Below are 23,176 nucleotides of genomic sequence, written 5' to 3' on the forward strand. Positions count from 1 at the left end.
TCCAATGATGCCTTCCGTGTGGAGATCTGACAATATTTGAAGAATGTGTGGCCTTTTGAAATTGTATAGTTCTTAAAACAGAAAAGGGAGAAAATCGCCCTCAAAGTTTTCCATCTCAGCTACTCTGGGTGTAGGGCGGGCACATAATGGTGCTCATTTGCATGATATTAAGGAAAGCCCTACCCCCTACGAGCTAGCACGATGCTACTTTCATGTAAACAAAGATCACCACGTCAATTTTCCTTCCATGCAAAGTATGCCCAAAACAATTATGAAGTACAAAAATAAGTCCTAAAGTATACTTTAACGTTTTATGGTTGAAAAATTACTCACACCGTAAGAAAGAAAGATAGCACGATGATGACACAACTAACACAACACTAGTTTCATGTAAAGCCTCGGTCACAACCGGCCGTACGGTACGTGCTCCTACGGCCAGTCTATATGCAAAAAACGCATGAAACGCACGAGAGCGCGCATGAAACGCACGAGAGCGCGCGTGTGATGTGCTGATTTTCGAGCCGCAGACCGGCCGCAGAGGTTCTTTGTCATGTCAAACAAACTCTACGGGCGCTTACGTTTTTTTCAGGTTGCAAGACAAACTTACGGCCAACGCGCGTCTTTCTCCGTGAAAAAAAAAAAAAAAAAACGCAGCGATTTGGGAAACGCTAAAAATCGCACGGCCAAAAAATCGTACGTCCGGTTGTGACCTAGGCTTAACCAAACCACAACACTCTCCGTTACATGCAAAAATAACCACACAGCCTTAGATTAATAAACTTACCCCATCAGAAAGAGAAACGGCGCCTTGCACACACCAATGCCTCCGATGGAATGTAGTCCTAGAACGGTCCGTGTATCATCCGATCATTCAAGTATTCCATTCAATCTGGAAAACGAGGTTGTGGTTTTTTTTGCTAGAAATGGTCATCTCCGATGTAAATACCGTGTGTCTGTTTGCTTCGCGGTGTTTCAGCTCCTTTGCACTCTGTTTAACTTGCTCATTCCATAGTGAAATTACATGCCTGTATGCAGGTTAAGTAGCCATGCACTCAGCTCGGATCATACAGCTGATTCGCGAAAAAAAAAACAAAAGACTTAAATCATCATGTGAATGGCCCATATGGTAATTTACCCACACACCCCAGCAGGCTACAGTCCTGACAAAAACGAGACAATTTGCAACAAAAAATGTATGCTTTTCCAACAAAACAATCCATTATCTGAAATACTGATTGCATTCTTCAAGATCTCAACTTGCACATGATGGAAAAAAAACAAAAATCACAAATTTCGAAAAAAAAATGCTTCTTTTGCGATTATCTCGGATTCGTTTCGGCCGACATGTGTCCCTGGATTCGGTGAGGGGTCACATATTTACAAGCAGTGGCGAACTGTTACTATTAGAGCTGGGACTTGAGCTCAGCCAAAACTTAGCCAGACACCAAAAAAAGCAACAGGGCAAAGGATTTTGTAAGGGATTAGCAGCAGGCTACCGGGTCACTCCGTTGTGTGTAGTTGGTGATGTTGATTTTAAAAGCAACTCAGTAAATTACAGAGGGACATGGATACTTAAGTCTGAGTGAAAAATACTGTGGTGAGCATGCATGGAAGAAGAGCCTTTGATTCACGGTTAAGCCTCCGAGAAGGCCTGGGGCGATACATTTTTTGGTCCTTCCCACTATAAATCAAAATCTGATTGGTTAATTCATCTGTCACTTCCTACATAAACACACACAGAAATGGCCTTCTGTCCCGGCAATGAAGTCCTAACCAGTGAGTGAGCAGCTCTAAACTCTTCTAAGCCTAAAGACAACAAACAAAAGTTTCATTGGATAACTCAATTTTAATGTTTTCAGGACAGTAACGCTTTCATTTCTGAAGCAAATTTGACAGAAAATGAGGCCAAATTAGAAGAGAATAATTATCATAAAATGATGAAAGAATGAAAGAAATTAAATATAACATTTGAAATGTTGATATGTTTGGGCCTCCTCTGAAGACCTAGAAGGCCCTGATGGTTCCCCTCTGATACAAGTTATATACAAGCTATATATAGAAGCGATATCCACCCTAGGAATACTGACCTATTTGCCAGAAAGAATCCAAAATGGTGAGGAATTGACCAAGAAAAAGCAATTTTTGTTGAACTGCTCATTAAGGCTAAGGCTACGTTTACATTACGTCGAATCAGCGGATCATCAGATTAACGTTCTTAAAACGATTCGCGTTTACACTAAAACCGTTAGCCGTGCACACAGCAACGCCAATACGCGGATACGCTCGGCTCCGCAGGCATCCTGCGCTCCAAATCACTCCGCCCTGAACAGCGAATGCCCTCTGGAGGGTGCGCACTCCGGCCCTGCGCAGCTCACAGAGCGCGCGAGTGAAGTGCACAAGCAATGATTCGGGACTGAGCCGCTGTGTGTGTGATCCCAGCGCATATCACTTACCACTTGCAAGTGGAAGGATGGCAAGCCTAAAGACAATCATAACTACACAATGGGCAGTATTTGCATCAGTATTTGCAGTATTTTCATACTTTTATACTCTTTAATGAAAGGTGATACAAGGCGGAAGTCCGCACCGTTTTTCAGCAGTCGCGTCACATGACCAACGCCAGCGAATCAGGAAGGTGGATGTCACAGTGACGTTGTCCAATGAGACGCCAGCTAGAGCTCAGCACAGCGTATCCGCGTATTTTGAATGTTTACACAGCACCGGAGCTGACACGATCTGGATTGAATACGTGGACGCTGGCGGATTCCCGTTTCCAGGCATTTCCAGGCGGTTTAATGTAAACAGACAGTGCATCCGCGAAGAAAACGAGACAGATACGGTCTAGTGTAAACGTAGCCTAAGTTAGTCCATAACTTCATTAATAACACTGGGGAACACATTTTTTGTTGAGTTAGGTCTGACAGCTGTTTTTAACTAATTTTTGGGTGCGGAATCCAAAACTGATCTCAGTTTTTCTCTATCACGTCAAGTTTTTGAACTATAGGATCCCCGTTTTCTTAAAAAATATGAAAAATACTGTACTTAACAGATATGTGCTTGTTTTATAAAAATTTACAAATATTGGCATACAATGAAATATGAAAGAAACAGGCATGACTGCAATGTTTATTTAACACTATTATGTTTTTACAAAGGATATGGCTACTGTAATTATAATTGTGTGCAAGAAGAAACCTTTATTCGTCACATGCACACTTCAAGCACAGTGAAATTCATCCTCTGCATTTAACCCATCTGAAGCAGTGAATACATGCACACACTCAGAGCAGTGGACAGCCACACCAGAGCACCCGGGGAGCAGTCAGGGGTTCGGTACCCTGCTCAAGGGCACCTCAGCCCAAGGCCACCCCACGTCAACCTAACTGCATGTCTTTGGATTGTGGGGGAAACCGGAGCACCCAGAGGAAGCCCACGCAGACACGGAGAGAACATGCAAACTCCACACAGAAAGGCCTTCACCGGCCGCTGGGTTCGAACCCGGAACCTTCTTGCTGTGAGGCGACCGTGCTAACCACTACACCACCGTGCTGCCCGTGCAAGTAGTTAAGGTAAAAATTTACGTTTATAGCTCTTTCTGGAGGGTTCAACTTGAGGACTATCGTGTTTGATGCTCCAACAATAGTCAGCCATCATATGTACATCCCATCTACCCTGATAACGTTCTTCCATAACCTTCAAATAGTCTTACTACAGCTAATCAGTGGAATTTTGGAGGGTAAGCTGTGGAGAAAAAACTTGATGTGCTAGAAAAAAACTGACTGCAATTTTGGAATCAGCATGCCAATTTTAGTTTTAATCAGCATAAAAATCTAACTCAACAGAAAAATTTTTTCAAATTGTTCCCCAGTGTAATTGTAATTAAGCAAATCTGGCACGGGCGATTGCTCTCAGACAACGAGGGAGGCTCAGCCTCCTCTAAAAATGATGAACATCGTGTAGGATGAATTGCGCTAGGCTTATGTTATAGCCAACCTTATAACATTGCTATTTCAGATCCAGAATCATAGAAATATATGTGCTCAACCCAACTACAGTGCGAAATCATTCCGTTATAACTTTCCCCAGTTCGCCTAATGTGTGCGTGAGTTTTTCCCCCTCGTGACAGCGCGATGCAGCCCAGCCTCAGTGGATTGGGAGCTATGTGCTTGTCAATCTCAAAATGCAAGACGATGATTGAAAAGCTGCGAAAACGCCCGCCCACGGAGTCTCACGGACTCCCAGCCTCAATGGACTTCAATGGCATTTGGAAGCTATGCGCTTTTCAATATCAAAATGCAAGACGGTTATTGGACAAATACTGCGAAAATGCCCGCCTACGGACTCCGAGCCTCACATGGGAGGGACATGGCAGTTTCCGCGAGGAGACTGGTGATTGGTGAAAGCGGCCGGATATTTTCTTTGATTGACAGCTCGTTTCAACTATAGACAGGCAGCGGTACAGTGTTGCCAGATTGGGCGGTTTCCCGCCCAATTGGGCGGTTTTAAGTGCATTTTGGCGGGTTTTGAACATATTTTGGGCTGGATAATGTCAGCAGTATCTGGCAACATCGGTTCAGTCCCATGCGGATTCGCAAGTGGTGTAGTGTATTGTAAGAGATCAGCTTACATTTCGATTTCATTCATTACATACGGTTTCTACCAGCTTTTTTAGTTTGTATATATTTTCATTGTAAATAAAGTGTAAATATAGTGTTGTCAAGTTTGCTATCTTAGTTCCAGAAATTTCATTTATTTGAGTGACTGAACTTGAGGGGGCTAGTCAGCTAGCAAGAAAGCTGCGCACGGATGCCAAGCATTGCTGATTTAATTTTGGCGAAGCCATTTGCCAGTCTTCCTTTCGAGGAAAAAATTAAAATTAAAGAGCAGGGTAGACCAACGCCTCAAATTGACTTGGTGAAAAAGGTAGGGAATAATACTCGTTCCTTTCAGCTCTCCTGGTACGAGAAAGTGAATTGGCTAACAGCAAGTGACCCACATCAACAACAGTAAATAGGCTACTTTAGTAATATGTCATGGATGGACCAAAAATATAGAATCTATTTAAAATGTTTATGCTGAGTATATTATATTGGAATATATGTTTTTCTGGATATGAATTAAACACAGCTACAATTTGGAAAACATTTTTAAACAAAAACACAGCCGAGGTCAATTTTTAAACAACATGCCACAATTTTAAAATATAAAATGTTAAAATATACCCCCCCCCCCCAACACCACCATCATGTATATTATACAGTAGGCTAATGGGCCAAAAGAACCTGTTATTTCACAGTTTGTGACGCTGCCAACAATCAGCCAGATCAGAGGCAAGAGTATGGGCAAAATTGATGTGTTTTTTCTTTTAAAATCTGGAAATATCGTAACTGACCAGCCTCCCCTGTTTGAAAGACTACCAGCCGCCACTGAAATCTGGGTAGACGTTATATGCACCCTAAGTACCCCTACCTTCATGCCAGAAAGAATCAAAATCAGTAAAGAACTGAGAGAAGAAGAAGCAATTTTCATGAAATGCAGACAACGCCCGATGGATAACACATGATGGCATAAACTCATCGTCTATCAGCCGGATGAGCTAATAATGGCATGAATGGTGTCATGAACACAATGCCTGCCAAGTTCCTATTTTGGTTAAAACGCAACCCAGAAAGATGGCTTCGAGAGTGGAGCGCAACTTTTAAAACTATTTTTAAGTCCAGTATCATGAGGTTGGGTGATTGTCATGATATAAAACGTAATATCGGTACATGCCTAGTCAGGATTCTATATTCACAGGGACCTTGTTTTATCTGCAGTGTTATTCTGCTGAAGTAGGCTTGAGACTGAGATTCTGTTTAAAAAGTAACCCACGCTGTGTAATGTGTTCTATATTAGACTTGTAGAAGCAGGCAGACAGTTGAACGAACTTCCATTAACAGCATTGCAGTGAGTCAGGGATTCCTTGTAAGTACTTTGGACGTGTATAGAGTGCTTGAGTCATTTAGATGCTGTAAAAAGAGTGTGTCGCCAGCCTACTGTCACACCTTTACTGTGAGCTCTAGAATGGAATAGATACGCGAGTGTAGAAGATGCTTTTATAGCAGTGGGAACATAACTGATAACATCGGAGAGTATGTTTTAATCCATGAATTGCCACATATGTCCTGTTGGGTTCATGAGTAATATTTATAGAAGATTGATTACTGTGGGGGGCGGCACGGTGGTGTAGTGGTTAGCGCTGTTGCCTCACAGCAAGAAGGTCCGGGTTCGAGCCCCGTGGCCGGCGAGGGCCTTTCTGTGCGGAGTTTGCATGTTCTCCCCGTGTCCGCGTGGGTTTCCTCCGGGCGCTCCGGTTTCCCCCACAGTCCAAAGACATGCAGGTTAGGTTAACTGGTGACTCTAAATTGACCGTAGGTGTGAATGTGAGTGTGAATGGTTGTCTGTGTCTATGTGTCAGCCCTGTGATGACCTGGCGACTTGTCCAGGGTGTACCCCGCCTTTCACCCGTAGTCAGCTGGGATGGGCTCCAGCTTGCCCGCGACCCTGTAGAAGGATAAAGCGGCTAGAGATAATGAGATGAGATGAGATGAGATGATTACTGTGGTAGAACCAAGCTCACTGAGAGAGCTACCGGTAACTCAGCTAAAGGTAACAACAGGAAGTCATTGAAAACATCCAGATATTCCATATGACCTTCACTTTTGAAGCAGAGTTAATTTTACCAGCCTGAAATGTATTATTTTTCTGGAAAAGTGTTTTATTCTTCTTATACCACAGGTCGTTTTTTTTTATCCATTTATAGTTACATTTAAAAGATTTGGAATGTATGTATAATAGGGTGCCACTCAAAAATGAAGTTTCTAATTTTCATTGTCCCACCCCTTAAATGTGTTCATAATGTGAAAAGAAAAAATGTGACAAAGTGTGGATGTATTATAATAATATTTACTGGTAGCTCAACAGTTCCAAAGTTATACAATATGTGTAATTTTCCGAAAAATTCTGATATAATCATCTCATCTCATTATCTCTAGCCGCTTTATCCTTCTACAGGGTCGCAGGCAAGCTGGAGCCTATCCCAGCTGACTACGGGCGAAAGGCGGGGTACACCCTGGACAAGTCGCCAGGTCATCACAGGGCCGACACATAGACACAGACAACCATTCACACTCACATTCACACCTACGGTCAATTTAGAGTCACCAGTTAACCTAACCTGCATGTCTTTGGACTGTGGGGGAAACCGGAGCACCCGGAGGAAACCCACGCGGACACGGGGAGAACATGCAAACTCCACACAGAAAGGCCCTCGCCGGCCCCGGGGCTCGAACCCAGGACCTTCTTGCTGTGAGGCGACAGCGCTAACCACTACACCACCGTGCCGTGCCATTATATAATCATATAATGTTAAATTTAACATAAAAAAACAGAATACTGCAGAAATCATGAAAATCAAACAGTTACTAGCAACTACTTCAAAAGTCAACACATTATTTTTGAACACAAACAGATTAACACGAACAGTGACCAAAATGTCACAATGTAAATTAGTTGTCCGCAATTTAGTTGTCAACAGCAGCTGCAGTGAGTGCAGTCAAGGTGGATTTGTTACTGTTTGGAAAGTCATGGCGGTGTTTCTCCACGACTTGCAACAAGAACTGTTTTTGTTCTTCTTGATTGGTCAGGACTCCATTGAACGCCTGAATCAAGGCCACCCCTCGCTCAGCTGCATCGTTGACGACTTTCAGACTTCTCACTTTCTGTTGGCCAACAATGTAATCATTGTCACTGCTCCATGTATCTGGACTGCTCATGAGGAATTTCTGTGGTATGTTAAAGGCTGTGAAAAGCTGCTTGGTGTGTTGTGATACAAAGTCAAACAACTGCTTCTGAGGTACCGTGGGGTTGAAGGCAATGCGTCGAGGATGATATGTTGTTTTCTTGTCAAGGGCTTTCACCATGGCCGACTTCACCTCAGCTGACACTGCAGAGTCAAAGAATGCTAAACCGACCAGGATTTCACTTAAGTACCACAAGTGTCCAGAGAATGATTTTATTGCAGCTTTAGCAACAGGTTCATGTTGTTTCTTGTAGCAAGAATATTAACATCAACAGATAAGTGGATAGAGCACACACTCAGTGATTTATATGTGATCAAACAGTTAAACTAAATAAGGTTTTATCTCAATATATAATGAGTGTTAATACACGCATGCAACAGCTACTGAATAGTTACTCTATGAAAACATTTCAGCCCATTGAGCTACCAAAAAAATATGCATATATTTGTATGAAATTTGGAGTAATTACTATGCTTCATAAAAGGAACAAAATGAGAGGGTGGGACCTGGAAAACATTGAAAAAAATTTTTGGCCATTAGACTCAGTGGCACCCTAATGTATAAGTCACTTATAGCAGTTACAAACATCCATACATCATCTATACAGTTTATCCGTCAGGGTCACAGGAGAAGCTGGAGCCAATCTCAGCTGACTTTGGATGAGAGATGGGGTACACCCTAGATAGGTTGCCAATCTATCACAGGGCTAACACCAGTGTTGTAGCCGAGTCACTAAACCTCGAGTCTGAGTCCAGTCTCGAGTCCCCAGTCTTCAAGTCCAGGTCATTAAAAAAAAAATTTCGAGTTGAGTCCATTATTGATCCAAGTCGAGTCCGAGAACAAGACTCCAACTGCACCATTTGATGGTGGCTGTTTTAGCGCCATTAACATGAGTTTGTTCCTGAACATGACGTATGAACAAATGAATGTGCTTCTCTTTATCAGGGAGCATGAAGTATTCTGTCAGAGATGGTTGGGAGACGGATGTAAGTGCAGAAGATGTGTTTATTAATACAAGTGAAGACAGGTAAACAATCCAGAACGGCAGGCAAAATCGTAGAACAGTGAAACAGGTAATAGGTCAGCAAGGCACAGACAGGCTATCGTAGACTCGGCAGGCTCAAAGACGAGTAACAGGAAATCAGGGATCAGGAAACCAAACAAGGAAATAAGGCTCGGTAATGTGTCTAGCAATGCAACTCAGTACTTCGCAAAGTGTGTTTTCACAGTTTTTATATAGGCGCGCTGATTGCGCCTTAATCCTGTGCAGGTGTGAGTCGTTTACGGTGCAAGCACGAGAGTCCATTTGGCGTGCGCGCTGTCCAGAGTACACCCTAGAGTCTATCTGATGCACTCACCAAGAGGCGCAGGTGTGACACTCTTGCACGAAATTAGTACAAAAAATAATGTAGATATAAATATCTCATTCATCTCATCTCATTATCTCTAGCCACTTTATCCTGTTCTACAGGGTCGCAGGCAAGCTGGAGCCTATCCCAGCTGACTACGGGCGAAAGGCGGGGTACACCCTGGACAAGTCGCCAGGTCATCACAGGGCCGACACATAGACACAGACAACCATTCACACTCACATTCACACCTACGGTCAATTTAGAGTCACCAGTTAACCTAACCTGCATGTCTTTGGACTGTGGGGGAAACCGGAGCACCCGGAGGAAACCCACGCGGACACGGGGAGAACATGCAAACTCCACACAGAAAGGCCCTCGCCGGCCCCGGGGCTCGAACCCAGGACCTTCTTGCTGTGAGGCGACAGCGCTAACCACTACACCACCGTGCCGTGCCATTATATAATCATATAATGTTAAATTTAACATAAAAAAACAGAATACTGCAGAAATCATGAAAATCAAACAGTTACTAGCAACTACTTCAAAAGTCAACACATTATTTTTGAACACAAACAGATTAACACGAACAGTGACCAAAATGTCACAATGTAAATTAGTTGTCCGCAATTTAGTTGTCAACAGCAGCTGCAGTGAGTGCAGTCAAGGTGGATTTGTTACTGTTTGGAAAGTCATGGCGGTGTTTCTCCACGACTTGCAACAAGAACTGTTTTTGTTCTTCTTGATTGGTCAGGACTCCATTGAACGCCTGAATCAAGGCCACCCCTCGCTCAGCTGCATCGTTGACGACTTTCAGACTTCTCACTTTCTGTTGGCCAACAATGTAATCATTGTCACTGCTCCATGTATCTGGACTGCTCATGAGGAATTTCTGTGGTATGTTAAAGGCTGTGAAAAGCTGCTTGGTGTGTTGTGATACAAAGTCAAACAACTGCTTCTGAGGTACCGTGGGGTTGAAGGCAATGCGTCGAGGATGATATGTTGTTTTCTTGTCAAGGGCTTTCACCATGGCCGACTTCACCTCAGCTGACACTGCAGAGTCAAAGAATGCTAAACCGACCAGGATTTCACTTAAGTACCACAAGTGTCCAGAGAATGATTTTATTGCAGCTTTAGCAACAGGTTCATGTTGTTTCTTGTAGCAAGAATATTAACATCAACAGATAAGTGGATAGAGCACACACTCAGTGATTTATATGTGATCAAACAGTTAAACTAAATAAGGTTTTATCTCAATATATAATGAGTGTTAATACACGCATGCAACAGCTACTGAATAGTTACTCTATGAAAACATTTCAGCCCATTGAGCTACCAAAAAAATATGCATATATTTGTATGAAATTTGGAGTAATTACTATGCTTCATAAAAGGAACAAAATGAGAGGGTGGGACCTGGAAAACATTGAAAAAAATTTTTGGCCATTAGACTCAGTGGCACCCTAATGTATAAGTCACTTATAGCAGTTACAAACATCCATACATCATCTATACAGTTTATCCGTCAGGGTCACAGGAGAAGCTGGAGCCAATCTCAGCTGACTTTGGATGAGAGATGGGGTACACCCTAGATAGGTTGCCAATCTATCACAGGGCTAACACCAGTGTTGTAGCCGAGTCACTAAACCTCGAGTCTGAGTCCAGTCTCGAGTCCCCAGTCTTCAAGTCCAGGTCATTAAAAAAAAAATTTCGAGTTGAGTCCATTATTGATCCAAGTCGAGTCCGAGAACAAGACTCCAACTGCACCATTTGATGGTGGCTGTTTTAGCGCCATTAACATGAGTTTGTTCCTGAACATGACGTATGAACAAATGAATGTGCTTCTCTTTATCAGGGAGCATGAAGTATTCTGTCAGAGATGGTTGGGAGACGGATGTAAGTGCAGAAGATGTGTTTATTAATACAAGTGAAGACAGGTAAACAATCCAGAACGGCAGGCAAAATCGTAGAACAGTGAAACAGGTAATAGGTCAGCAAGGCACAGACAGGCTATCGTAGACTCGGCAGGCTCAAAGACGAGTAACAGGAAATCAGGGATCAGGAAACCAAACAAGGAAATAAGGCTCGGTAATGTGTCTAGCAATGCAACTCAGTACTTCGCAAAGTGTGTTTTCACAGTTTTTATATAGGCGCGCTGATTGCGCCTTAATCCTGTGCAGGTGTGAGTCGTTTACGGTGCAAGCACGAGAGTCCATTTGGCGTGCGCGCTGTCCAGAGTACACCCTAGAGTCTATCTGATGCACTCACCAAGAGGCGCAGGTGTGACACTCTTGCACGAAATTAGTACAAAAAATAATGTAGATATAAATATCTCATTCATCTCATCTCATTATCTCTAGCCGCTTTATCCTGTTCTACAGGGTCGCAGGCAAGCTGGAGCCTATCCCAGCTGACTACGGGCGAAAGGCAGGGTACACCCTGGACAAGTCGCCAGGTCATCACAGGGCTGACACATAGACACAGACAACCATTCACACTCACATTCACACCTACGGTCAATTTAGAGTCACCAGTTAACCTAACCTGCATGTCTTTGGACTGTGGGGGAAACCGGAGCACCCGGAGGAAACCCACGCGGACACGGGGAGAACATGCAAACTCCACACAGAAAGGCCCTCGCCGGCCACGGGGCTCGAACCCGGACCTTCTTGCTGTGAGGCGACAGCGCTAACCACTACACCACCGTGCCGCCTAGATATAAATATCTTATGCCAAATTATTATGGCATGTTACAAAAAAATGAAGAAAAAATCAGAGTCCTCGTCTCCAATTTACAAGTCCGAATGCAGTTAATGTACGAGTCTGAGTCCAAGTTCGAGTGATCAGTGCTCAAATCCAAGTCGAATCACGAGTCCTTAAAATTAGGTCATGAGTCCGACTCGAGTCCGAATCCTGGACTTGAGTACTACAAGCCTGGTTAACACAGAGATGAACAATTATTCACACTCACATTCACATCTATCAACTAATTTAGAGTTGACCTAACTTGCACATCTTTGAAACACCTGAAGAAAACGCGCACAGGCATGAAGAGATCATGCAAACTCCACACAGAAAGGCCCCAGTCGCTTGTAAAATTGGAACCCAGAATCTTCTTGCTGTGAGGCGAAAGTGCCAACCACTGCACTTCTGTGCTGCCTGGCAGCTAGAAACATCAGCTTCTTTTCTCTCTCGTGGTTTATAAGACAAAATCAGCAGTGTAATGTCACAGAAAAACTGGAAAGCCTGTCCTTGTGAATACGTTTCCGTTTTGGACTGTTACAAAGCGCTGACACTGGAGATTCCTTTCACAAATAAATATTTCCTCAGAGAAAATGCGGATTTTCTCTCAATACTATGAGAGAAAATCCGAAAAACTCAATATTGTGGAATGCTATAGAAATATGATGTATTTGAATGGATGTGTTAATAGAAGCAAAGCTGTCAGAGCTGCTGTTATTTAACAATTATTCACCGAAGGCAAAGTGAATACTGGTGAATAATATCCCAGACGAAGTCGAGGTTATTATTTAAATAATATTAGCTGATGTTGAGTGGTATATCAGATATATTCCATTCAGCTAGCATGATATTGAATGAGTTGAAGACGAGTAGCTGAATGGAATATGTCTGATATACCATGACAAAAAGCCAGCTAATTTTATTATTATTATACATACACACTCTCTTCATATCAGCATTCTCAAAGGCCAAAGCTAGCTTACCCGCGAGTTAGTGCTGTCAGCGCAGCAGTGAAGTCACCTTCCAGCTGGTGTAGCGTTCATGAGTAGTGTTAGCGAATGCTAATAAAGCAGTGCTATTGAGAGCAAGTAGCACAGGCTAATGACCAAGAAACTAAGATTTCTGTCTCCAGACTCTTCTTCCACACACGCTTGTGACAGTATTTTTTCACTCAGACTTAAGTATTCATTTCCCTATGTAGTTTACTGAGTTACTTTTAAAATCATCAACAACTACACACAAAGGAGCGACCTGGCAGCCAAAATTCTCTCAAAATCTTCTGTTTTTAACAAAGCAAACCTCACAGCCATGTTTGTTTACAAATTGTCACAGTCGCTCGATAGCACAGAAGTTTTATATCGCAAATGTGTCCAGTTTTTTTGATACCCATTGGTATGTTTTTCTCTTGTAAACATGCGTGAAGAATATATAATGAACTTTTGGTAGCCTTTCAGGTGTTTCAGCGCATCTTTAGTTTCAGTTTTCAGTTTATTTATTTGGTGCTTAATTATAGCATAGCTAATCCTAGCAGTAGCACTGGATTAGCCTTGTCTTTTCTCTTTCCCGGCGGACAAAGAAATGCTCCTGCATAGGCGGAGCAGAAAAGTTTTGCCATTGGATATTCGCATCAGCTCCGACGTGTGATGTCATGTTGTCTTGACAACCTTGCAATATCGTAAATCATATTCAACGCTCATTCTCCATTGGGTAGAGCAGGGGTCTTCAATCCTATCCGCAAAGGGCCGGTGTAGCTGCAGGCTTTCATTACAGCCAAATTGGAGGCTCACTTGATTGTTGACTGGAGACGAGGGTGAAATGATTAAACAAGTGAAATCAGGTGTAGCTCCTGCTTGGTTGGAATGAAAGCCTGCAGCCACACTGGCCCTTTGTGGATAGGATTGAAGACCCCTGGGGTAGAGTGATGTAATACACGTAGGATAAGCGATATGCTAACAATATTGCATGCTATCAAACCAAATGAATGAAACCTGCTAGAAGGGAATAGAAGACATGTTTTTATCCCATCGATAAAGTGTCCTGTATGTATAATAATCACTGATATTCACTGAGCCTGAGGTGGATAATTGTTTTAGTATAAATGCACCTGTGATTATTTTAAAAAAAATCACATTCAAAAAACAGCATGCAAATGTAATAACAGCGCAGCGCAGACTTGTGTTACTTATCTACGCCAAGTCACATAAAACAAGTTGTTTTGAAATCCATAAAATAAATCACAATTCCACCTTACCTTTGAAGAGTTTTAGATCAAACTTCGTAGCACCTTTAGCACTTTTAGAAACAGTGTTTTCTTTCATCATTTGTAATTCTTCTTCAATTACGGTGACGAAGCAATCAGCCGCCATTTTGCCAAGTCGCTCGAGGTGATTATCAAGAAATAGTCTGAATTTCTCAACCAATCAGCATGCGTGATTTCCTATAATCACCTCCATATTTATATAAAGAAAATAATCAGCACTTTCTGACCAATCATAATCAAGAAATCACCAGCGCTGGAACAACTTTTAAGAGGGTTCAGTTCAAATGCCCTGTTAGATATCCACCATTGTCCACCATTACCATTTTGTCACAATGAATTATGAACGTCTTTTGTGACCAGCTACACCAAGCAACGCAAAAATTTGTGATTCTGAATGCTGGATTTGATGTAACTGCTAAAGAGGGCTGTTCTCTTAGTGTGTGAAGAATAACTGCCAGTCCAATGCAATACAAACAGGTATGCCAGATATTATGTGAAAAACAAGGTCATTGGACATTTATGGAAGGAATGAAGATAATGAGCCACTGAGACAGGAGACATTTGTTTAGATGCTTTATCGACCATTCAGAGGACCAAGGACACTGAAGCTGCAAGATCTCAGCTTACAAGCATGCTCACATCTCACTGCTGTGTTGTTGAAAACCAGAGGTGATGTGTGGTTCCATGCAAAGGTACATAGATAATGTGAGACAGAAGACTGTGAATATGAGATCTGTATTTGATTCAGTGGAGCGATTTTAATAGGAAGGTCGTATGAGGTTATTGGAAATGAAGGAAGATGAGATACAGTGTCCTCAATGATTATTGGCACCCTTTGTAAAGATTAGTAAAAAGGGTTCGGAAAAATCCACCTTTTGGTGAAGTATCTCCAACCTTATAAAATATTATAGGACAGACTCAGTGCTGTTTTACTGGCAAAGGGAGGTTGTCTCATCTCATCTCATTATCTCTAGCCGCTTTATCCTTCTACAGGGTCGCAGGCAAGCTGGAGCCTATCCCAGCTGACTACGGGCGAAAGGCGGGGTACACCCTGGACAAGTTGCCAGGTCATCACAGGGCTGACACATAGACACAGACAACCATTCACACTCACATTCACACCTACGGTCAATTTAGAGTCACCAGTTAACCTAACCTGCATGTCTTTGGACTGTGGGGGAAACCGGAGCGCCCGGAGGAAACCCACGCGGACACGGGGAGAACATGCAAACTCCACACAGAAAGGCCCTCGCCGGCCACAGGGCTCGAACCCAGGACCTTCTTGCTGTGAGGCGACAGCGCTAACCACTACACCACCGTGCCGCCCCAGGGGTGCTGATAATAATAATAATAAAAATGTGCTTTTGTTGAAAATAATTTTCTTGATGAGGGATTTGTTTATCTCATCTCATTATCTCTAGCCGCTTTATCCTTCTACACGGTCGCAGGCAAGCTGGAGCCTATCCCAGCTGACTACGGGCGAAAGGCAGGGTACACCCTGGACAAGTCGCCAGGTCATCACAGGGCTGACACATAGACACAGACAACCATTCACACTCACATTCACACCTACGGTCAATTTAGAGTCACCAGTTAACCTAACCTGCATGTCTTTGGACTGTGGGGGAAACCGGAGCACCCGGAGGAAACCCACGCGGACACGGGGAGAACATGCAAACTCCACACAGAAAGGCCCTCGCCGGCCCCGGGGCTCGAACCCAGGACCTTCTTGCTGTGAGGCGACAGCGCTAACCACTACACCACCGTGCCGCCCGGATTTGTTTATCTCGGAATCAATTTATTTCAATTAAAGGTTGGATTTTTCTCATTTTTTCAATGTGAGATGAAGCGACTTCACCTTGGATTTTTTTTAAAGGTCCCATGGCATGAAATTTTCACTTTCTGAGGTTTTTTAACATTAAAATGAGTTCCTCTGACCTTCTTAAGTCACCCCAGTGGCTAGAAATTTCATAATATGTAAACCAAACTATGCCCAACATTTGAGAATGACACGTCAAAACGGCGCGTTGATAAGCTCTTCCCTTTACTACATCAGCAAGGGAGATGATCCCCACGCCCCCCCTCTGGATTCCCACCCACCGTATGGATTGCCCGCCCAGCTGTAGTGAGGAGACCATAGAGGACACAACAACATGGCATCACCTAAGCGAGCGAAACATGGAAATTGCGCTGTACATGGATGTGACAACACAGAAAAGAGTCTGTTTTTACTGCCGATGGGAGAGCCCCTGAAGACGCAGTGGCTTAATTTGATTTACTTCAATAATACGCCGTCGAGTCTACCTAAGACGGTGTATGTTTGTCGGAAGCATTTTCCTGAGGAATGTTTCCACAACTTGGGACAGTACAGGGCAGGTTTTGCACATCAACTGTCACTGAAGCCTGGGTCCGTACCAAGCATCCCTGCCGCATCAGCCACAAACACCAAACAAGTAAGTGTATAACTGTTAAGTCGTTTTGCCATGTTTTAAAATCGGTGCGTTTGCAATGGCTGCATTAGCTGTGCAGCTAACCGCTTCCTGCAGTTAGCCAGGTACTCTGCGCTACCTCTGTTATAATAGCCAATCAAAACAGTTTTTACAAAGACACCCACATTCTTTTTTTTAAGTCACTCGTTCATTTTATTTGTTTGTTTGTTCAGTAAAAACCCAAACATTTGTTGAATTTATTTTATTTCCTTGCGTCGCACCTTAATGACGTCAGCGCGCGGTATTTTTCCCTGATTCTGGGCCGGGGTGTCATGAGTGGCAGAGCAGCTCCATCGCTGCGATCCATTGAAAGTCAGCCCTAGATCCAATCTTTTGTCGGGAGCCGAGGTCGCGCGGGCGGCCTTCCAGCGGCACCGGCCGCCCGTGGAGGCAGCGGTTCTCCCAGGGGCGAGTTGGGGGGAGGAAACGGCAAAGTCCCCACTCCTCCCTGGTAAAACTGCTCAGTTTTACCATGGGCCTCAGGCTGAAAAAAAACCAACAAAGTCCCAGTTTTACCATGGGCTCGAGTTGTACCATTTTTTTTAGACAGGGCGGACGGACTAGGGCATTCGCCCGCCTGGCCGTGCCCGACGAGGAGCGCTCTCGGCCGGCTTGGGAGGCAGACGGCAGCCCCTCCTGGAAGTGCAGTTTTACCATGGGCCTTAGGCGGAAAAAAATGACAAAGTCCCACTGCTCAGTTTTACCATGGGCCTCAGGCGGGAAAAAATGACAAAGTCCCAGTTTTACCATGGGGTCGAGTTGTACCATTTTTTTAGACAGGGCGGACGGACCAGGGCATTCACCCGCCTGGCCGTGCCCGACGAGGAGCGCTCTCGGCCGGCTTGGGAGGCAGACGGCAGCCCCTCCCCCTCCCCCCATGGCACGCCCCCACCCTCTACCCTTCCCCGCCTCCATGCTTCTCATTAGCAAAACGACGCACTGGGAAAAGGGCTGAAACGGGGCTTTCTTCCAGAAGGCTATATCTACGTTCCAAGGGTTCATTTCGAGAAAGGCTGCGGATATAACATCCGGAAACCTCCACGAGCCCGTTTAAAGCATCAACAAACCACCATGCCATGGGTCCTTTAACGCTTTTTACTAATCTTTATACAGTAAGATGTGCCAACGAGACCGTCAATGACGACGTAGCTCACTCCGTCCCCGCCTTGTCCAGAAGGAACGATCTAAAGTGGGCCACCTTGCGCAGTAAATGTTGCAAGCGATATACACTACACTACCGTTCAAAAGTTTGGGGTCACTTTGAAATTTCCTTATTTATTTTTGAAAGAAAAGCACTGTTCTTTTCAATGAAGATCACTTTAAACTAATCAGAAATACACTCTATACATTGCTAATGTGGTAAATGACTATTCTAGCTAAATTCTACTAAATGTCTGGTTTTTGGTGCAATATCTCCATAGGTGTATAGAGGCCCATTTCCAGCAACTCTCACTCCAGTGTTCTAATGGTACAATGTGTTTGCTCATTGCCTCAGAAGGCTAATGGATGATTAGAAAACCCTTGTACAATCATGTTAGCACAGCTGAAAACAGTTTAGCTCTTTAGAGAAGCTATAAAACTGACCTTCCTTTGAGCAGATTGAGTTTCTGGAGCATCACATTTGTGGGGTCGATTAAATGCTCAAAATGGCCAGAAAAATGTCTTGACTATATTTTCTATTCATTTTACAACTTATGGTGGTAAATAAAAGTGTGACTTTTCATGGAAAACACAAAATTGTCTGGGTGACCCCAAACTTTTGAATGGTAGTGTATATACAAGCTATATATAGAAGCAATATCCACCCTAGGAATACTGAACTATTTGCCAGAAAAAATTCAAAACGACGAGGAATTGACTGAGAAGAAGCAATTTTTGTTGAACTGCTCATTAAGGTTTAATTAGTCCATAACTTCATTAATAATTGTAATTCAGCAAATCTGAGTAGAAGTTATATGCACCCTAGGTACCCCTACCTTCATGCCAGAAAAAATCAAAATCGGTGAAGAATTGAAAGAGAAGAAGCAATTTGTGTGGAAACTGCTCATTGAGGATTGATTAATTACTCCATATCTTCATTATTAATTGCAATCATGCAAATTTGGGTAGAAGCTACCCCAGGCAGACCTACCTTCCTGCCAAGAAGAATAAAAAATCAGTGAAGAATTCAGAGAGAAGAAGCGATTTTCGTGAAATGTGGATGACACTAGATGGACGACGGACAACACGGGGGCATAAACTCATCGCCTAATAGCCAGATCAGCTAAAAATCATGCAAGGCTCTGTATATGTTTACAGTGGGGTTTTCTGTTCTGAAAGAAATATGCAAATTGGCTGAAAAGATACAGTGGATACAGAGAAAGGGAGAAAATGAAAACAAGACATGGAGTGCATTGTGGGTGTGTCTGAAAGAGGTAGAAAGAAGAGAAAACAAGAGAGATGATTGATCCTGCATTCATATATGGCAGAGATACTTTGACCAACATGCATTACGTTCAATACAGATAAGTGAATTCTCAAAAAAAAAAAAAAATGGGAAGAGGACCTCATTGGGAAAATGTTTGAATATTGCTTCAGTTTTTCCTCAACCGATGGACCAGTTAAAAATTCTATTCAGAAACCCAACAACAAGAACAATCCCTTTAGGAAGCCAAGAACCTTTAACTCTCGATGGAACCCTTGAAGAACCTTTTTTTTTTTTCCTCTGTGGAGATTAGGGTTGTGCAAGAATACAAATGATTTACATTATTTAGCATGAACAACAAATGTTTTCTAAAGAAATACAAATACACATCATCCGAAAAGGAGGCACACTGATCTTTCTAGAAAGGTTCACAAGGTATTAACCATTGACTTAGAAGGTGTGCCCAAACTTTTGACTGGTACTCTACACTGTCAGAAATTGGGGTACAGTAGGAGTCTATTTCTGTCTCTCAAGGTACAATCTACATTAATGTACTCCCCAGGGCTCATTATTGGACCTCAATGTAACTATATGTACCTTTTTAGGGCCAAAAAGGTACTTATATGGTCCCAGTCAGGATACAAAGGGTACAAATAAGTACCTTAGAGAATCCTGCCCCAGGAACGAGCCATTGTACCCCTAAAGGTACAAGTTGTTTTTTTTTTTAATCCCCCACTGGCCGAAAAGCCCAAAGGGGGATTATGTCGTGGCGATTTCCGTCCATCCATCCTGGGAAGGGTGCTCACCTTCTGAAATCAACTCCTCTCACAATGTTTTGGAGGAATTTCACGAAACTTGGCAGGATTCTTTGTTATATGTTGATAATACGCATATTGTAATTTCGTTCAGTTCGGTCACATTTTACCAGAGTTACAGCCCTTGATTACCAAAATTATACTTTGACAATTTCATGGGAGTGTGTTTTCCTTCTGACATGAAATCCTCTCACAATTTTTGGACAAATTTCTTGCAGCTTGGCAAAAGGCCTTGTTATATGACGGTAATACGCATATTGCGATTTAATTTAGTTTGTGAAAATTTTTCCAGAGTTTTGACCCTTGATTAAATAACTTGTACTTTGACAATTTCATGAGGGTGTACGTTCTTCTGAAATCAAATCCTCTCATAATTTATGGAGGAACATCACCAAACTTGGCAGAAGGCTTTGTTATATGACAGTTATACACATATTGAAATTTTGTTTAATTTGGGCAAATTTTACCAGAGTTATGCCCTTGATTATTAACAAACTTGTACTTTGGCAGTTTCATCAAGGTGTGCTTGCTTTCTGAAATCAACTTCCCTCACAATTTTTACTACCCCCCACTGGCCGAAAGGCCTGAAGGGGGATTATGTCATGGAGATGTCTGTCAGTCCGTCCATCTGTCCGTCCCGGGAAGGGTACTCACCTTCTGAAATCAACTCCTCTCACAATTTCACCAAACTTGACAAGATTCTTTGTTATATGTTGGTAATACACATATTGTAATTTTGTTCAATTCAGCTACATTTTACCAGAGTTATGGCATAGTTGCCCACGGGGGATATTGTGCTCTCGGAGCACTCTTTTTTTTTCCCCCATGCTGCCACATATGAGAGAAAGAAAAACAAAACACCCTTCTGGTTTACCTCACAACCACTTTGGGATTAAATCCAAATACAGATGCGAATATGGATATTTGGAGTATTTACCAGTTTGAGATCCAGCTACAGAGGATGTCATTGCTTTATACTCCTTATGCAGATAGATGTGTATTTTTGAAGCAAATTCACACACGTTTATTAAGAGCAGCGATGCGTACGCTGAGACTGAATCTGGACAGTGGGAGATGATGTCCATGAGAAGGCAAGAACAAACAAGGATGCATATTGTGAAACACCACTTATAGAACCCTCAGAGCATTTGGAGTGCAGTTAAATGATTTGGATTGTGTACACGGAGTGTGTTTGATTTATGGAGTGCAAGAAACCGAAGATGCACCTGCTTCCATTTGCACATCTTTTTATCATGGGGCACTTTTACTCTTGGGATTGTGTTAGCATATTTTCCTCACAGTGACGGTTAATCGCTATAGGAGTTTCGGCTTTAAGATCAGTGTGAATTATAGATTAAAAAGCCATCTGCTTCAGCAGCACTGCTACAAATGAGTCGTATTGATGCAAGTAATCAGTGAGTTACACTCTCAGCACTGCCATTTCAACATCATCGAGTGGCAGGCCTGAGAAGGTAAAAGGCAAACGCACATGCACAGAAAGAGAGAGAGAGAAAGAGAGAGGTCCCTTTCATCATAGCATGTGTGTATACCGATAAAGCTGTAGGGATAGGCACAGCTGGAATACTCTAAATGACCCAATGATGAAGGCTGACTACCCAGTAACTGTGTGGATAAAACTACTGTTTTTGTTTGCTGATCTCACAACCTTGATGAATTAATTTAAATATCATGTTTTGGGCAAAATCTGTGATCTGATTGGTTACGGTGGCATTTTGGCATAAACTGATTTGATTGGTTATTTTGGGCAGAAACTGTGGTCTGATTGCTTACAGTGGTATTAGAGGCAGAAACTGTTGTGGTTGGTTCACATAAAGCCTCGGTCACAACCGGCCGTACGTGCTCCTACGGCCAGTCTACGTGCAAAAAACGCAAGAAACGCATGGAGGTCGTGCGTGAAATGCACGGAGGGCGCGCGTGTGACGTGCTGATTTTCGAGCCGTAGACCAGCCGCAGAGGTTCTTTGTCATGTCAGACAAACTCTACGGGCGCTTACGTTTTTTTCAGGTTGCAAGACAAACTTACGGCCAACGTGCGTCTTTCTCCACGAACAAAAAAAACGCAGCGATTTGGGTAACGCCAAAAATCGCATGGCCAAAAAATTGTACGTCCGGTTGTGACCTAGGCTTAACATTTTGTTCAGAAACTTCTTCTTCCAATACAGTTCAGACCACCTTCTGGTGTATTATAGAATTAATATGTGGTATGACTTTAAACTGCAACTGGTGGTGAGTCTCAGTTTCCGGGAGGACTTGAGTATTGGGGAAAGTGGAGTTACCCGTTAATTACCATTCCTCCCAGGTCTGCTCTGACCTGGAGTGGTAGCACCTGCCTGGGTTCCAGCTATGGGTTAAATAGTACATTACCAATAAGACGCTTGCAGCAGGGCGCTTTTCGGTGCAATGTGGCAGATGAGCTATTATCCTCCGCCCCGGACATCCACTCCGGAGATTACGGATCTCTCATGCCAGCGCCGATTCGGATCTGGGACAGGAATTCCTTCTCACCTGCATTCACTTCCTGGTTTTCACCGCTGCTTATAAATACGCCGTTCTCAGACTCAGACCTTGCCAGAACATCTCGTTTGCTTCTCTAGCCATTTCTGTGCCTCTCTTGCTTCTCATGTTTTTTCTCGCTAGCGATTTTCTCTTGTTCATGGTTTTTGCACTAGCGTTTTTCTGGTTCATGGTTTTTTGCACTAAGGGTCATTTCTGATTCATGGTTTCTTGCACTAAAGGTCTTTTCTTGTTCATTTTTTTTTGTGCTAGCGTTTTTGTCTTTGCCTGTCTCATGTTTTTGTCAAGTTGTTTGTTCTCGTTTTGCCTGGACTATTTTTGCCATTTGTTTTTTGTCCTGTTTGTTTACCTTTTGCCACACCCTTTCTTCCCTGTATTAAATCATCTTATTTATTGGATTACTGTCTGTGTTCTGCGTTTGGATCCGAACTTCACCATACCTCCACCCACCCTAACATGAACCCAACAGTGTCAGTGGCACTCCATCAGATGGCATGCGGAAGAGCCACTCAAATGGCCAACGGATGGCATCACTCGGCAAGTCAGTTGTCACTGTGGGGCAACTTCCATACCCGTCAGATCTGTGGTACTTTTGTGTACCACCTGGCATCAGGTCTGGAGGTCCAGAGAGGCAACATGATGGGGGCACGACATCGTTTGTCTTACCTTACTGTGCAAGGCACTTCGTTAGGAGAGGAGAATAGTATGCGAGACCACATGAGGCCAGACATTCCGTGGCGGC

The 23,176-nt window shown here is 43.2% G+C and overlaps 1 protein-coding gene across 1 annotated transcript in view; it reads left to right on the forward strand.

The window, feature by feature from the left end:
- The window catches only part of gfra2b (GDNF family receptor alpha 2b), a 231,356-nt gene that overhangs the window by 9,428 nt on the left and 198,752 nt on the right, over positions 1 to 23,176 (forward strand). The gene's annotated exons all lie outside the window — the stretch shown is intronic.

This window comes from Neoarius graeffei, chromosome 25, assembly GCF_027579695.1.
Source record: "Neoarius graeffei isolate fNeoGra1 chromosome 25, fNeoGra1.pri, whole genome shotgun sequence".
Lineage (NCBI taxonomy): Eukaryota > Metazoa > Chordata > Actinopteri > Siluriformes > Ariidae > Neoarius > Neoarius graeffei.